This window comes from Pongo abelii, chromosome 6, assembly GCF_028885655.2.
Source record: "Pongo abelii isolate AG06213 chromosome 6, NHGRI_mPonAbe1-v2.0_pri, whole genome shotgun sequence".
NCBI classification, from domain to species: domain Eukaryota; kingdom Metazoa; phylum Chordata; class Mammalia; order Primates; family Hominidae; genus Pongo; species Pongo abelii.
This window is the reverse complement of record NC_071991.2, coordinates 125,860,154-125,872,303: the sequence shown is the minus strand read 5'-3', so window position 1 is coordinate 125,872,303 and position 12,150 is coordinate 125,860,154.

Below are 12,150 nucleotides of genomic sequence, written 5' to 3'. Positions count from 1 at the left end.
CTGCTCTGTTGCAGGTCGGTGGTGACAGAAGCTTTCTAAACCTCTTCCTAAATCCGCTTTCAGTCTGAGGAGAATTCTTTTTGATATTGTTGGCTAGAAATTAAACAGGACAGTATCTCACAGCATGTCAAGACTACAGTAGGCCAGGTGCAGTGGCTCACGCCTGTAATCCCAGCACTTTGGGAGGCCAAGGTGGGCAGATTGCTTGACCCCAGGAGTTCAAGACCAGCCTGGGCAACATAGTGAGACTGTGTCTCTACAAAAAAAAAAAAGTTTTTTAAATTGCTGGGAATGGTGGTGTGTCCCTGTAGCCCCAGCTACTTGGGAGACTGAGGTAGGAGGATCACTTGAGCCCAGGAGGTTGAGGCTGCAGTGAGCTGTGTTCGTGCCATTGCATGCCAGCCTGGGCAACAGAGGGAGATTCTGTCTCAAAACAAAACAAAACAAAAACAAAAACGAAAACGAAAAAGACTGCAGATATGAAGCCCTTTTCTCTTTTTTTCAGTGTATGCAGGGAGAGGAAGCCCTAGAGCATCCATTATCCCTCTCTCTCACACACACACACACCCGACACACCACACACACACAGACACACACACCCCTACACACCACACCACACAACACACACACACCCCACACGCCACACACACATACACATACACACCCCTACACACCACACACACACACCACACCACACACATACACACACACACACCCCCCACACATACATACAGACACACACACCCCCACACACACACACCCACACACACACACACCCCCCCCCCCACACACACACATACACTTTTAGGCCTGCCTGGAAGGTAGGGTAGGATTATGTCAAGGGTTCCATAGCCCTGATGTGGGATAGAGTAAAAAACCACATGGTATTTGTAATGGAAGGGTGACAAGGAGCAGTGAAGAGTGCTTCCTGTGCTCCCAACGAGATCTCACATGGCCTGGCGTCATCAGGCCCACCTCTGTACCTTCAAGGGGATAGAGGTGTTGCCTGCCCTCCCTGCTTCACAGGTGGCTGTGGGCTGAGCTGCAGAGGCACCTGAGCTGGGGGGATGGCAGTGCTGTGGATGCAGCTCCCGGCCGCAGGTAATTAATTAGATGGGGCTGGAGGCCTAGGTCAGGAGGGTCTGGGGATCAGCCAAGAGACCCAGGTCTCCAAGCAAGAAACCCTGGGCACCCACTCACACTCACAGCCACCCTGAGGACTGAGGGGTGGAAACAGGGACACAGGGAGTTCCTCTCCAGGCATGGGCTCCTGGGAGGGAGTAGGTTGGGCAGGACGGAGATAGAACAGCTGTGGGAACCAACAAGGTCTCAAGGCCTGGAAGTAGGGTGGGGAGGTGTCACTTCCAGATGTGCCCTTGGACCGATCAGGCAAGTGGGAGGCGATGCCTGGGGATGGAGGGAGGCTTGGGGGAATGAGGTGGGCCTGTGACTACCTGTCATATGGCTGGGACCCTACCCTTCTCCTCCCTCCTTCCCACCTTGAGAAGGAAGCCCCGGTCCACCTCCCTGCACCCTGCCCTCTGTTGTGAAACACAGCAGCCTGCTTGTACCCTATGACCTGCCAAGAGGCAGGGACTTAGGCTACAGGGAGGGAGGGTGGGGCTCTTTTTGAACTTGGGGCCCAATTGCCCTCCTGAACATGGACCAGAATAACTTCTGACCCATTTGCACCCTTCAGACTGAAAATCACCCACAGCAGCACCTCCTCCAGGCCAGGCAATGCAGGGACCAGGATGGGGGCCTGCCTTGGTCCCACACATTAGCACCAGCACCCTGTGTCCCTCTGCTTTCAAGCCCTGGGCTGGAGGCAGGAGTGGGTTGGGGTGAAGGCCAGGGTTTGTTGTGGTTCTGATAATGTCAGGGCCTCTCAGGCAAGAGAAATGTGCAGTCTGCACATTGCTTACATTTTTCTTATGAGGCCAGGCTAGGAAATGGTTGAAAATGAAAGCGAGGGAGGGTGAGCACACTATCCTTAAAGACACACTCTTGGTGCCCCCTGTTTCCCTGGGGGTGAGGGAAAGGGCATCTTGGTGGGGATCCAGGGCAGAAGCAGCTGTGGGCATGGGTGGGAGGAATTGCCATAGCCTCGGCCTAGATGTTTCCTGGATTGGAGATCTCCACCACTGCACCAGCTCTTCATGACCCCAACTTCATCCTCCCTGGAGACTGAAAAGCATGCATAGCTGGATGAAACACAGCCAGGCTTTTGGATTACAGTGGTCCCCCTTATCCTCAGAGCATACATTGCAAGACCTCCAGTGGATGCCTGAAACCTCAGATAGTATTGAACCCTACATATACCGTGTTATTTCCATCTGATAACCGGGATGGCTTCTAAATGACTAAAGCAGGTAGCAATAGCGTGGATACGCTGAGCAAAGGGATGATTACACCTCTCCGGCAGGTGCAGCGGGATGGCATGAGATTTCATCCCACTACTCAGAATGGCATACAATTTAATTTTTTAAAATTAAATTGAATTTTCTTTTTAGAGATAATGTCTCACTATGTTGCCCAGGCTGGTGTCAAACTCCTGGACTCAAATGGTCCTCCTTCCTCAGCCTCCCAAAGTGCTGGGATTACCAGAGTGAGCCACCATGCCTGGTAATGGCTTGCAACTTAAAACTTGACTTTTCTTTTTTTCTGAAATTTCCCATTTAATATTTTTGAATCTCAGCTGACCGTGGGTAACTGAATCTCAGAAAGTGAAACTGAGGATAAGTGGGGACTACTGTATTTCAGCCCTAGAGGCCAGGGCTGCTGGGATGAGGAGGGGTGAGGGAGAAGAGTCATAGCACTGGTGCCTCGGTCCCTGCTTGCTCCCATGAACCCCCATCCCCTGGACATGGGTGGCTGGCAGGGGTGGGAAGACAGACCCAGGTTTGGGGCTCCACCTCCTGCATGGCTCTTCCCAGCTGCACCTTCTCCACTGACTTCACCCAGCTCTTCAATGTCTGGCACAGGAGTCAGGGCAGCCCCTGGCAATCCACTTCTTTCTTTCCCCAAATCCCATCCCCTTCTGGCCTAAAACACCTCCAATTACTTGTTCTTTTATTCTGCCCTTTATTCTCCTTTCCACCCTTTTCTGACCATGCTCCAGGCTGCTTTACCTTGGGGTCCCTAAATGTAGAATGGAGAGGAGGGACCCCTGGCAGTCAAAACAGACTCTCAGGAACTGAGGTTGTATAAGAACTCCCTAGGGACATTGACTGCTCCCTCCTTCTCAGATGCGCACGGGCCTTTACTCTTCTGTCTCCTGGGATTGTCTGAGTGGGAAGTTCCCAGTTACCCCTTCACTCCACCCAGTGAGGTTTCTCCCCATTGCTCCTGCTCTGGCAATGCTGAACACCCATCTGCTCCCGCTTCTCCTTCCCCCCACTCTCCCACGCTTGCTGGCATCTCCATTCACAGTGACTGTGCCTCACCGGCCAGAAGCTGTTCTGTGGCTTCTGTACCAGCAGATTCTTTTCTTAACTGGTATTCCATACTGTGTGTCTGTGCTCTTCGGAACATGATTCCATTTTCTACCTGCCTCTGTATTTTTTGCTTGAGAGAGAGTGCGTGTGTGTGTGTGTGTGTGTGTGCTGGAGTTTCTACAGGATATCCTTACAAATAAACAAACACTGAGGTTCCAGAGTAGGACTGCTGGATTTGGGGTAGAAGAAAGCTTTTGTTTGGGCAATGCCCCTGAAGGTTTCATTTGGCTCCTGGTGGCTGGTATCAGCACAGGGTGGGCTCAAAGCTCAGGTGAAGTAGATTATACTGGGGAAAGGTCTGGGCCTGGGCAACAGGTGGACTGGCCTCTAGCTGTAGCTCAGAGACAATCACAGGATCCTCTCTCAAGCTTTCTGTGACTTGGTTTCCTCATCTGTCATGTGGAGATAATGTCACCTGCTGACCCACCCCTCAGGCTGTGGAGTGGAGAGAATGCTCCATCCAGGACGGCCTGCTCACTGCTCCCAGAAACCTCCCAGCTCACTCCCCTCCAGCACTCTGCCCATATTCCCTCCTTGGACTGTTCTCTCTGGGCCCTCTCCCTTCCTAAATCCTAGCTCTTCTTCGAACACAGTCCAATCCTTTCTCCTCTATAAAACCTTCCCTGACTACTCCAGTTGATAGTGTTGGGTTTCTACTTTCAACTTCTATAACACTCAGAGTTGGCACTACTCAATGAGCATGTAATTCTTATGTCAGGATTTCTCAACCTCAGCACCATGGGCATTTTGAGCTAGATCATTCTTTGTTGTAGGGTGTCACCCAGTGCATTGTAGGATGTCCGGCAGCACCATTAGATGCTGCCAGCACCCCTCCAGTTGTGACAACCAAAAATGTCTTCAGACACGGCCAAATAAATCCTGAGGGAAAAATGACCCCTAGCTGAGAATCATTACTTTATATTGTTATTTAGCTATTTAGCTTTTTGTTTGTTTTTGAGATGGCGTCTCGCTCTGTCACCCAGGCTGGAGTGCAATGGTGCAATCTTGGCTCACTGCAACCTCCACCTCCCAGGTTCAAGTGATTCTTCTGCCTCAGCCTCCTGAGTAGCTGGGACTACAGGCGCCCACCACAATGCCCACCTAATTTTTTTTTTTTTTTTTTGTATTTATAGTGGAGACAGTGTTTCACTATGTTGGCCAGGCTGGTCTTGAACTGCTAACCTCAAGTGATCTTCCCCCTTCGGCTTCCCAAAGTGCTGGAATTACAGGTGTGAGCCACCACGCCTGGCCTGTTATTTAGCTTTTAATGTTTCATTTGCCTGGCCAGATTTCTTTGTATGCCCTCATGTACCTAGCACACTATACATGTCATATGCTCCATGATTATCTGTTAAACAAATCAGTATACTCTTTTCAAGCATTAAAAGTGCAAGTAGAAAATTAGCTGGGCATGGTGGTGCGCACCTGCAGTCCTAGCAACTCAGGAGGCTGAGGCGACTGGTTGAGCCCAGGAGTTTGAGGCTGCAGTGAGCCATGATCGTGCCTCTGAACTCCATCCAGCCTCAGTGAAAGAGCGAGATCCTATCTGGAAAAAAAAAAAAAAAAAAAAAAAAAAAAAAAAAAAAAAAAAAAAAAAAGGGCAGGCATAGTGGCTCACACTTGTAATCCCAGCACTTTGGGAGGTCGAGGCAGGTGGATCACCTGAGGTAGGGAGTTTGAGACCAGCCTGAGCAACATAGAGAAACCCTGTCTCACTAAAAATAAAAAATTAGCCAGGTGTGGTGGCATATGCCTGTAATCCCAGCTACTCAGGAGGCTGAGGCACGAGAATCGCTTGAACCTGGGAAGCGGAGGTTGCGGTAAGCCAAGATTGTGCCATTGCACTCCAGCCTGGGCAACAAGAGTGCAACTCCATTAAAAAAAAAAAATTGCAAGTAGAAGTTATCACAGCTACCTTAGGCCTAAGTTACACTATATGAGATGGAGACATTCATATTTGTTTCTAAAACATTAGTTCACTGTCTTCCCACAATCAGATTACGGGGAACAATTGTTAGCAAGGAATTTTGCTATGTCTACTGCAGAAATTCTGTTACAATAAGTGTAATATACAACAAAAATATTTCCAAGCTAAAACCCACTTATTTCAAGTGATATTTACTCAGATTGAACTCTGAATCACAAAATAACTGGAACCATCCTTGGAAGGCCACTGCAACGGGCTATGATTTGTTTTAGATTCTCTGCTGATGTGTTAGGTTCTGCACGCTGGAAGAGGAGAGTTAGTAAGAATATATTTAAAAGAATGATTAGCATGTCTACCTGCCCAGGAAATCTCTCTTGTTTTCTCTCCAGGTTGGGCTATCTCCCTCCTTTTGACCGTAAGAGCCCTTTGTGCCCTCTTTTGGCACTGCCTAGGCAGTAGAAGTTGTTAGAAAAGACTCAAGAGTTGAAGTAAACAGGCTGGGGGTCTTACCCGGCCTCCACCAATCATCGTTGTCTGACTGTGGAAAACCTGCTTAAGCTTCCTGAGCTTCAGTTTCCTTGCCTGAGAAATAGACATAATAAAATGCAGTGAGGATTAATGAGGAAAGTATACCAAGTGCCTCTCCTTGTGTCTGACACATACATACTCAATTGACATTGGTCTTCTTTCTACCATTAGTGTTGGTCTCATAGCTATCCTTGCTTTTTCCATCCCCCTCATTCTTTGCACTCCTCTAACACCTAGCACAGTGCCTTGCCCATAGTGGGAGCTCCATACACGAGCATTTCTGATGAAAGGACACAGCTCTTGACTCCAGGAAGTCTGGAAGGTGAGGGAATACAGACAGACTAGCACTTGGACTGACCTGACTATCACCCCCTCAATCTTGTAGCCCATGTTAATTGATTTTTTGTTTGTTTGTTTAAGACAGGGTCTCACTCTGTCGCCCAGGCTGGAGTACAGTGGTGCAGTCTCAGCTCACTGCAGCCTCAACCTCCCAGGCTCAAGTGATCCTCCCACCTCAGGCTCCTGAGTAGCTGTGGCCACAGGGTGTGCCACCATGCCCAGCTAATTTTTGTATTTTTTGTAGAGATGGGGTTTTGCTATGTTGCCCAGGCTGGTCTTGAACTCCTGAGCTGAAGTGATCCTCCCACCTTTGCCTCCTACGGTGCTGGGATTACAGGCGTGAGCCACCATGCCTGGCCTGCATTCTAATCCTATAGGTATACTTGACTCATATATTTTTTCCAGCCAGAAAGAACTTTCTGCATTATTTAATCCAATAATCTCATTTCTCAGATTAGCAAACTGAGGCCCAGTGAGGATACATAGCTCTTTCATGTACAAAAGATTGAAACAGTCTATTGTCCTCATGCCTTTAGAAGATTAAATAGTTTGCTTTAGTTCCAATTTTTTGTTTTTGTTTTTGTTTTTTCAGACAGAGTCTCACTCTGTCACCCAGGCTGGAGTGCAGTGGTGCAGTCTTAGCTCACTGCTGCCTCCGCTTTCCATGTTCAAGCAATCCTCCACCTTAGCCTCCTGAGTAGCTAGGATTACAGGTGTGCGCCACCATGCCTGGCTAATTTTTGTATTTTTAGTAGAGACGGGGTTTAACCATGTAGGCTAGGCTGGTTTCAAGCTCCTGACCTCATGTGATTCGCTTGTCTTGGCCTTCCAAAGAACTGGGATTACAGGCGTGAGCCCCTGCACAGGTCTAGTTCTAGTTTTGTCTAGTAGTTCCTCTAGACCAGAACCTCTCAATCTTAGCACTGTTGATATTTGGGGCCAAATAATTATTTATTGTGAAAAGCCATTGTAGGATATTTAGCAGCATCCCTGGCCTCTACCCACTAGATGCCATAACAATAAACAATGTCTCTAGACATTGCCAAATGTCCCACAGAGAACTACCGGCTTAGCCATTACTGTAGGTAAAATCCCTTCATATGAAATGCTGAGGCCCTCAGGTTATTCCATTACAATATGATTGCTTTAATGAATAGTTTGCTAGCAAATCTCATTTGTAGCCAACAAGCTCTGGAGATAAGGCAGAGCTGCTCTGTATTGCGTGCCAGGTCTCAGCCACTACTCGAGTACTCTCATTATGGATGTGTGTTCATTTATGTGTTATATTCTGCCTACCTCCAGGAGCTTTTAAAGTAGTCCCAAAGCATTTCTTTCTCAGAACATCTGGCCCTGTCTGTGTGTTGCCTGGGTGTCTGGGCTGTGTGGAGGGGTGTCCTTCTCTGCCAGAGCCCTTCCCACATTGTCTTCTAGTTGCCTGCTCATCTCCCAGCCCCCTGGACTTTAAGGCCCATGACAGTAAAAACAATGAACATCTTGCTCACCATTATACTCCCAGCATCTAGTTGGCACATGAGAGGTGCCCAATAAACATTTGTTGAATGGCTATATAATAGAAATTATGTATTGTATTTAGCTGGGAGTCAAAAGCATAGAAGTTAGCTACAGCTTACTTAGTTTACAATAATCATTACTTGTGTTTATTAAGAGCCTACTATGTACCAAGAACTTTACATGTGTTATCTTGTTAATTATAAAACAACCTTATAGACAGTATTAGCTCCATTTGAAAGATGAGGAAACTGTGGCTCAGAGAGAGTTCATGACTTGGGTAATTATATAGTAAGCCCAGATTTGGACCAAGGCCCACCTAATTGCAGAATCTAGCCCTAGTCTGCCTTGATATATGAGGGGTCTTCAAAAAGTTCATGGAACATGTATATTATGAAAAAAACTATGCCTGGACTTCAATTTTTTGCAACAAAATACACTCATACTAACTTTTTATAACGTGTCTGAACAGGATCTAGTTTGAGGCACTGAAAGGATAAGACATCAGTTTGAAAAGAGCTCCTATTGGCCAGGTGCGGTGGCTCATGCCTGTAATCCCAGCACTTTGGGAGGCCGAGGCGGGCAGCTCACGAGGTCAAGAGATCAAGACCATCCTGGCTAACACGGTGAAACCCCGTCTCTACTAAATATACAAAAAATTAGCCGGGCGTGGTGGTGGGTGCCTGTAGTCCCAGCTACTCAGGAGGCTGAGGCAGGAGGATGGTGTGAACCTGGGAGGCGGAGCTTGCAGTGAGCCAAGATTGCGCCACTGCACTTCAGCTTGGGCGACAGAGCTAGACTCTGTCTCAAAAAAAAAAAAAAAAAAAAAAAAAAAGAGCTCCTATCAAAGCAAAGGAATTCTGCTAATATTGAAGCAAGAACAAACATTAAATATATGATGAAGTTTAGGTGGAAGAATGATGAAATTACTGATGCTTTATACAAAGTTTATGGGGACAATGCTCCAGCGAAATCAGCAGTTTACAAATGGATAACTTGTTTTAAGAAGGGCTAAGATGTTGAAGATGAAACCCAAAGCAGCAGACCATCCACATCAATTTGCAACGAAAAAATTAATCTTGTTTGTGCCACAACTGAAGAGGCTGATGATTAATAGCAAAAACAATAGCCAACATCATAGACATCTCAACTGATTCAGTTTACACAATTCTGACTGAAAAAAATTAAAATTGAGCAAACTTTCCACTCAATGGGTGCCAAAACTGTTCCTCAATGGCAGGTAAGGGATGTGGAAAATCTATTTTTCTCCCATCTAAGTTGAAGTCTGTTGAGCAGGCAAAGGGTTATGGATGGTATCTTCCACCTATCTTGCCCTAGCTTGGGAGGTCTGTGCCCAAAGCAGCCACAGATAAGAGCAGAGCTTTCAATGGAAATTTTAAAAACATGCGATCAAGATGCTGAAGCATTTCTTTGAAGACTTGTAATAAGAGATGAAACATAGCTTTCCCATTATGATCCTGAAGACAAAGCACAATCAAAGCAATGGCTACTAAGAGGTGGAAGTGGGTCCAGTCACAGCAAAAGTGGACTGGTCAAGAGAAAAGGTCGTGGCAACAGTTAATTGAGATGCACAAGGCATTTTTCTTGCTGACTTTCTGAAGGGCCAAAGAATGATAACATCTGCTTATTGTGAGAGTGTTTTGAGAAAGTTAGCCAAACCTTTAGCAGAAAAATGCCCCGGGGAAAGCTTCAACAGAGAGGGCTCTTCTCCATCACAGTGCTCTTGCTCACTCCTCTCATCAAACAAGGGCAATTTTTCAAGAGTGTTAATGGGAAATCATTAGGCATCCACCTTACAGTCCTAATTTGGCTCCTTCTGATTTGGTTTTGTTTCCTAATCTCAACAAAAACCTTGGCTGGGTGCAGTGGCTCACGCCTTTAATCCTAGCACTTTGGGAGGCTGAGGCGGGTGGATTGCCTGAGGTCAGGAGTTCTCGACTAGCCTGGCCAACGTGGCAAACCCTGCCTCTACTAAAAGTACAAAACTAGCTGGGCATGGTGGCCCACACCTGTAATCCCAGCTACTCAGAAGGCTGAGGCACGAAAATCTCTTGAACCTGGGAGGCAGGGGTTGCAGTGAGCCAAAATCGCACCATTGCACTCCAGCCTGGGTGACAGAGTGAGACTCTGTCTCAAAAAAAAAAAAAAAAAAAAAAAAAACTGCATTGACATGCTTAAATTCCAAAGACTTTAAGTTCTTTAGAGATGGACTAAATGGCTGGTATCATGGCTTACAAATGTGTCTTGAATTTGATGGAACGTATGTTGAAAAATACAGTTTATTTTTTCTTATCTTTTAATTCCATTTTTCCATGAATTTTGTTTGTTTGTTTGAGACAGAGTCTTGCTCTGTGGCCCTTTTTTTTCAGTACATTGCCTTCATGTGACAACATTGTTCATTGTGTTATAATGCATTTAATTATGTTACAGTTATCTTTCATGTCATTTTTACTGTCCTGGTAACTTTATGTGGATTTGGGTTTTCTCTGCAGTTTAACATGTTTACAGACAATCCTTTAAATTTCAGGCTATAGCTAGTTCTAAGTTTCATCTGTTGAGTGATTGGTTTTGACTAGTTTCTCCTTCAGAGTCTTTATAAACACATATGGGTACCTTATCTGCTTATCTCCAAACAGAAACCTTTGTCTTTAGGGTAGTATTTTTTAAATGGTGAGTCCACAATCAATTTATTGGGCCCCTCACCAAAAAAGGGACAAAATACAAAGTACCAGAGGACACTGAATATAATCAATGAATTAATTTTAGCTTTTTTGTTGTTGTTGAGACAGTCTCACTCTGTCATCCAGGCTAGAGTGCAGTGGCCCGATCTCGCTTCAGTGCAAACCTCAGCCTCCCGGGTTAAAGCTATTCTCATGCCTCAGCCTCCTGAGTAGCTGGGACTACAGGCGTGCACCAACATACCTGGCTATTTTTTTTTTGGAGACAGAATCCCATTCTGTCACCAGGCTGGAGTGCAGTGTGCGATCTCGGCTCACTGCAACCTCCACCCCCCGGGGTTCAAGCGATTCTCCTGCCTCAGCCTCCCAAGTAGCTGGGACTACAGGCGCGCACCACCATGCCCAGCTAATTTTTGTGTTTTTAGTAGAGACAAGCTTTCACCATGTTGGCCAGGATGGTCTCAGTCTCTTGACCTCGTGATCCGTCAGCCTCAGCCTCCCAAAGTGCTGGGATTACAGGTGTGAGCCACCGCGCCCAGCCTAATTTTGTATTTTTTAGTAGAGATGGAGTTTCGCCATGTTGGCCAGGCTGGTCTGGAACTCCTGACCTCAGGTGATCTGACCGCCTCAGCCTCCCGAAGTGTTGAGATTACAGGCATGAGCCACTGCGCCCAACCTAAATTTTAAAAAACTTAAATAAAAAAAAAAAAAGAATCCTGATTCTGGGGAGTGGGTGTGTATGTGCATAGGAAGAGGCACGATGAAGTATAAAGTCCAAGATCTTACTGTTGCATAAATTCAGCTTCCTTTGTGAAATCGTTGCGGAAAGGCTGACCCCTAATACATCTTAGCACTCCTCAATCACGCAGTGTTTACCATTTGTTCCCTCAGACTTGTCAGACAAAAGTCCAGATGCGCAGGGCAGGGTGGCTCACGCCTGTAATCCCAGCACTTTGGGAGGCCGAGGCGGGCGGATCACAAGGTCAGGAGATCGAGACCATCCTGGCTAACACGGTGAAACCCCGTCTCTACTAAAAATACAAAAAATTAGCCAGGCGTGGTGGCGGGCGCCCGTAATCCCAGCTACTCGGGAGGCTGCGCCAGGAGAATGGCGTGAACCCGGGAGGCGGAGCTTGCAGTGAGCCGAGATCGGGCCACTGCACTCCAGCCTGGGCGACAGAGAGAGACTCCGTCTCAAAAAATAAAAATAAAAAATAAAATAAAATAAAAAGTCCAGATGCTTCTCGACTTAAAGATGGGGCTACCTCAGGATAAATCCATCTGTAAGGTTGAAAAATCGTTAAGTCGACCATTGTAAGTCGAGGACCATCTGTAAGGTTGAAAAATCGTTAAGTCGACCATTGTAAGTCGAGGACCATCTGTATATGGCCTCATAATTATCAGCTGTTTATTTTCATCTACTTTGTCTCCTGAAATAAATTGCCTGAGGGCAAGGACTCTTACATTTCTTTGCAATTTTTGCTAGGTGTTCAATCACTGTTTACAATGATAACAGTAGGAAAAAGTGCGCCTTCTAGTAAGTGGACAAACAAGTTTGAGTACACTGCTCTGCCCCACTTCCTTCTTACGGGGTAACATAACAAGGCAAAGTACCTCCACAACGAGGCAAGACTAGGTCCTGTTCCTTAAG